Source organism: Anopheles cruzii, chromosome 3 (assembly GCF_943734635.1).
Source record: "Anopheles cruzii chromosome 3, idAnoCruzAS_RS32_06, whole genome shotgun sequence".
Lineage (NCBI taxonomy): Eukaryota > Metazoa > Arthropoda > Insecta > Diptera > Culicidae > Anopheles > Anopheles cruzii.
Genome location: NC_069145.1, coordinates 25,933,581 through 25,939,580, shown reverse-complemented (window position 1 = coordinate 25,939,580; position 6,000 = coordinate 25,933,581).

The window sequence follows — 6,000 nt, the reverse complement described above, 5'->3', positions numbered from 1 at the left end:
AACCATTCCGGGACACGACCCCACCAGCCATGACCGGGGCTTGCATTGGAACATGTTTTAGAATTTTCCCCTAATGTTTTTGTGCGCAAGCGAGCCGTAGCCCGAGGCGCATTCTTACGCAATGCATCGATTGGTTCGGGAAATGGAGTTATTTTTTAACATACGATTCGCTCCCTTCGCTCAAATAATGTCGCCAGGGGGCGTACTATGGGGCTTCTCACTGCAGTATTCGTTTGACGGAATTCGATTCGATTGTGAACCACTGCAACGGATTATGAAAATTTAATATGATCATTAAATGTTGCATATTTATTTATTGATACCACCAACTTGAATGTTCAATCAATACACAGGGCGCTCCTTGTACAAAGTGCAATCAAAATCCATGTTAATTCCATTGGACACATTAAATCGCTCCATAAAAGGGAAAGCAATCCGCCCCATTAAGGCGCACGGAAAACGGTGCTTGTCAAACGGAAAACAATTAGCCAACGCGAGCGCCACGCGTGAAGAAGGTCTACACTTTTGGTTGACATTCCCGACGCGCCGAAGTATTTCTATCGCCGCGGTCCGCCAGTTTAGCTGGAAACGCCAACCAACACCGGACGTTCCGGGTCCCATTTCCGTCCCCGAAACCGATCCGTCAACAATTAGGACCGTATTTCCAGCCATCGTCACCCTCAGCCACCCGGGGTGGACGGAGAAAAGCTGGAAAATTCCTGTCCCTCCCCGTCGCCGGCTGTGAAGCTCTCCTTGTGATGTGAGGAACTACCGATCGTTGAAGAATTTTCCAACCAATTCAGGAACGTCAGGCCCGGATCGAGGACCCTTCCTAAGGTGCCGTCGGTCTAGCGAACGCGCGAAGCGTACGCCAGTTGCATTCCTCTCTTCGCCTAGCGCTCCTTTTTACTCCTGTGGCTAACGTGCATCGCTCAAATCTTCATTTAGCTCACAGAGCCACCGGGAAGACAGGAACGCCGCCCTGCGACCACATCTCGCACCGTTCCGTTGCTCTCCGAAGGAATGATAAATACAAACACGTACACATACACACGAGAGCGAGAGAGAAGACTCCATTTTACCCACATCGTCTAGCACCTCGGGGCCGCCCCGAGGACGGCGGGCGGTGTGGTCCTAGACCGCCACTAACGATCACCACGTTCCGCGACATGGCGCTCGGCTCGGCATCCGCGTACGCCAAACAACGCGTGCCCACGAGTGCGTCTACGACAACTCATGTTTCACCCGCCACCCACACGCCCTCCCACCGGGGTCCACCTGGGTCTCCAACCCGCCGGCCGTGCGCGACCGTGGGCAAGATGAAACATCTTTGCTGGGGGTTGAACCATTTCTTACACTCTCCGGCAGGCTCCGGGGGCCTGCCGTAAGGGCAGGCATTTAAATATCCATATCCCGGGGGCCGTGGTGGTGGCCGCGGCCGTGTGGCGGCCCGCAGTGTGCTGCTTCCGATTCATTAGCGTCCAGGAATAGCAGCCGTTCTCGCGCGGAGTCGCGCGGATAACGTCTTGTTGCTAGGCGTAGAACGAAGATCCTCCGGCCCAGACCCGGCGGATGCATTCCCGCATTCTCTCGTCGCTCGCTGTCGCCACCGCCGCCAGGTTCTAGGGGGAGTCCGCCTATTGACAGGGGCTGCCGGCGCAATACGTTACACGATGATGCGTACGTGTTGTGCGGGCCCGCCGCGCCTGAGCCGCGCATTTCAAAGCGCACCCGGGGGACAAGATAAAGCGGAGTGCAGTGTCGTGACGGAGTCCCTTTATTTGCACTACCCCAAGGGGCGCACTGAAACTGCTCGTGGCTTACGAAACGGCGGAGATCACAAAAAGCCAAACGAAAGTCAGTTTGCCATCTTTCAAAACGTCTGACAGCTAACACTGGGCCTGGATGGTTGGGTTGGGTGTGCAGAAATAAAAATGTTGACATTTATAGCATCGAAAATTAAATCACATCTTAAATTATGCTCTCGCTCCGGTGGAGGGGAGCAGACCCAATTTACCGACCAGTAGAACCAACAAAAAAAAATGTCACACACTGACATTACGTCAACCGCGGGAGTCAGCGGACACCACGGAAAGATCACCGAAATGAGGGTGACAATTGCCACCATTTTTGTCCCCCCCCTTCATATTTCTCAGCGTCTGGGTCTCGGAGGGCGGCAGAAGATTAGTTGCCGTTGCAGTTCTAACATTACGCAACACCGACGCGCGGTGAATGACCTTTCGCGTGAGGGGCGAAATTACATAAACGGCGTTCGGCCGCAAAAGTGTGTGGACCTTTCTTGGGTCGATTATTTCATTTGCAGGGAACGCGTTGCGCGTTGGTTCTGTTTGTTTTACAACCGGTCGAAACACATCGACACCGGTTTGGCAAATTGGCGGAATTAAAACTACGCCCGAACCCGCCGGCGCAACGCAACCCGCTGCGCTTCATTACGATAAAACACCATTCGTCATGGCTCGGCGGCTGAAAATCAACAACGCATGGTGCCAGTAATGGTGTCGTGGCGGTGCATTTACTGCGCCAGCTGCCACCGATTTAGCGGCATGCCGAAGGAAGTGGCCAAGTCCGACTGCTGGCCGCGACAATAAACCGCGTTCCAACGTACGGCTCGCGTACCGTTTTATATTCAAATTGCTGTATTGAATGAAGGTAACTTCAACAGCTTACGGCCGAGTAATGGTTTGGAATACCGAAGGAATAAGTTCAAACTCTGCACGATTGGCGAATCCGTTTAAAAGGGGATCGAAAATATGACCCTTTCTCGCCTTTGGAACAAAGGATTTCCGGTGGCATTCGTGAGCGACTCTGGTAAGGTCGAGCAGAGTTTGTGGACTATCGAGCAGCGGCAAGCCCTCTCGAAAACAATCAAAACAATTCACAAAAAGAACATATAACCTTGAGCAACCACCGCAGACATTTTTATCTTGTGTTTGGTTTCTCGCAAGCCAAGCCTCACTTACGGTTACCATAATTCCCATTACGCCCACACTACCAAGTCTTTGTGGGAAATCATTCGCAGCAAAAGAAAATACTTTTTGAAACATAAATTTAAAATCAAACAATCTCTCTTCGAAATATTGTTCAAATTGCTGAACGAGCAAGATTTTGACAAAGTGCTGTAAAATCGGCAAATTAAACGTTTGACGGTTGATTGGATTGTTTTGATTAACCGCAATCGAGCGTAAACGATTGCGGCATTGATGTTTGTATCGAAAATAAGTCGAAGCCATTGACAAACAAACACCAAGCCACGAGGGACGGACGGACGGACGGGCGGCGAATCAAGCTGTCAGTTCGCCGAGAGCCCCATGAGCTCACCTCGAACAGCTGACCGCAGCCGCAGCTCCATCGCTTTCGCGGTGCAAAAATCCATCAGAAACCCTTTTCGGAGTCTCTTATTTATAAACGTCGACATCATCATCATCGTCCCAAACCCGAATGCATCGGAGGCGGACACGATAGAACAGGAAATGGCCCGGTCGGCCAGACAGACCAGCACGCCGGCCAGCGATGTGCTGCAGCGGTACAGTCTGGTGGGCGGCATATGATGTTCGTTTGATGTCGCTAATTTTAGTCTCTGTTTTTTAGTCATGTTGCTTCTTCTCGCAAAAGGATGCCGAGCGAGAGAGAGCATCTACGCCAGTGACCTCCGCAGGGGGTAAAGCGATCTTCAAGGTATTTGTGTCTAGTGCAGCCCGTGTCCGCTGGTTTCGCCGCCAGGCAGATCCTGTGGTGACATCATTAGCTGTTGCGCGCTTGTCACAAGCAGTATAATCTGACGCAAAAAGCGGACAAATGAGACAACGCACGCACATACCGTCTCTTTCGGTGGATGTACTCCTCGGAATTCGCTAGCCTTAGCCGGCTTTGTGGAGGTATGATTAATGTGGTTTCTTCCGGTGGAGATGATGAAACATGCGATCGATTGTTGCTACACACCAGACGCACAAAGATGGCATCCGGTTTGCGATCGACCGACCGGACATGCAGGCCCGAAACCGGAAGCCGAGCGAGGGCCGCTGCGAGTTTCGCGGCCCGTTCGCCATCAATAGCGCGCTCGCGAGGTGCTCTTGAAAGTTGCGCCCGGGTCCCGACGCCGTCGTCGCGGTTGAATCTATTTTAGGATCGGCCCTCCCAGAAGATCATTGTCGTGCGGTCCAGAGCCGGAACCCCTCGCGTTAGACACGGCCGGCGACCCTGGCGACCATGGTCCAGGATCGACGACAGCGGCGCAGTTGCAGTTAGGCCCCATCGCGTTCCCATAAAATCTAAACACCCTTTGCATTCCGACCGCTTCGCAAACGGGCCAAAGGTGTGTGTTTTATTTTAAACATGATTTTATGTATGTTTCAACACATAGCTAACCGGAGCTGAGGGAAGTGCTTAAAATAACCTCAAACCTAGCCCAAAACCTAGTGGGGTTCGCAAATCGAGGTTAGACTTTCAGAACCATTTTTACATCACCTTCGAGACGCTTCCGACGGCGCATCATGGGGACTCCGTCCCCAAGTCGCGCTCGGCCCATAAGTACCGTAGACGCACCATTAGATGCCGTAAATCTGTTCCAATACGCAATTGTCCGCGGTCCGCCCGAATACGCCAGGGAGCCGCAATGGCCACAGAGGGGGCAGCCGTTTCCTGGCTTCCGACTCGACAGCACCCTAGACGACCCCTCCGGCCCGACGCCCGTGCAGACGGCCAGGAATGCAGCCGCCGACAACAATAAAGCCGAGCGGCCACCGAGGCCAAAAGTATTTTCAGTCGCCGCCGAAGAGGCCGCCGAATGGTCGCCTTAAAAATAGCTCCGTTCGTGTCGCCCGAGCAGTTGACCGAGTGGCGCTCAGGCTCAGGCGAAACAGCTGACTCCCGTCCCGCCGACGGAGCGGATGCGGGAGCACTTCCGACTACCTCGACGTGGACACTTCGTTGGCGGCGCTGCAACGGCGGCCGATGCACCCGGCGCACGCCAGCCGATCGGACGCCGACATCGGACCGTTGCCGCCCGAGAGACTTCCCAATTTCCGACACGGCGCGTTGTCGCACGGCTCAATCTTCTTCCTGCCCCGGACCTGGCGAACCCCTCCACGAATTGCAACCAATCCACGATCGACTGTCGACCCCGGTTCCGTTGTCACACTGAGCGATCGGATCTGATCTGGGGCCACCCCACCGTCTAGACATCGGCAATGCCGCCTGGATCAACTTCCCCGCGCGAGTTAGCTGCAGTCCGCCGGCGGTTGATGGAAAAATGGTTCACCACAGCAGCGGCAGCAGCAATACTTTGTGTCTCGGGTGCACACGCAGTCCACCAAATCTTCGCAGCCAGTAGGGGGAACCGAGAGTGCGTCGAGAGATTCCGCACGCTTTTTGGTTCTACGGTTCGGCGCAGGCCCCGGTTCGGCCGCGGAGAAAGTAACACAACGCAACCGAGTAACGCGATCTGAGGGAAAAAGTCTGACTTAAAAATAGTCCCCCCACCGCCACTCATCCACGATCGACCGTTCCGATCGGCGGGCTTTTCCGCAACGCAGCGCCAGGGGACGCGGATCCCGTTCCTTACCTTTCGTCGAGTTTTGCGTTCGCGGTGCGTAACGCGCGCCGTGCAAAATAGAACTGCCTCACCGAAAGTTTCCCTTTTTCTTGGGTTTTTCTTGGGCGTTTCTTGCTAAGCTTCTTTGTCCGCTTTCTTCCGAGCGGTTTGTGCGCAAACAACGTTACGAAATGCCCCGAACGCTGCTAGCGACATCGCAGCAAAGAAGTTGCTATTTGATGCTCGCAAATACCTTTCGAGCGGCTACTAGGATCAGTCTACCCGATTGCTGGTGAAATGTTTTCTCCGTCGCTTAAGTCGTTCATCCTCTACATGAATTATCGTTAACTTGTTGTTCTATTTATCTGTCCGGCAAGCGTACCAACTTAAAATTTTACGCCCAAGTTGAGGCACTGTAACAGGATTCGAACTGACGTCTTTCGCGTGGA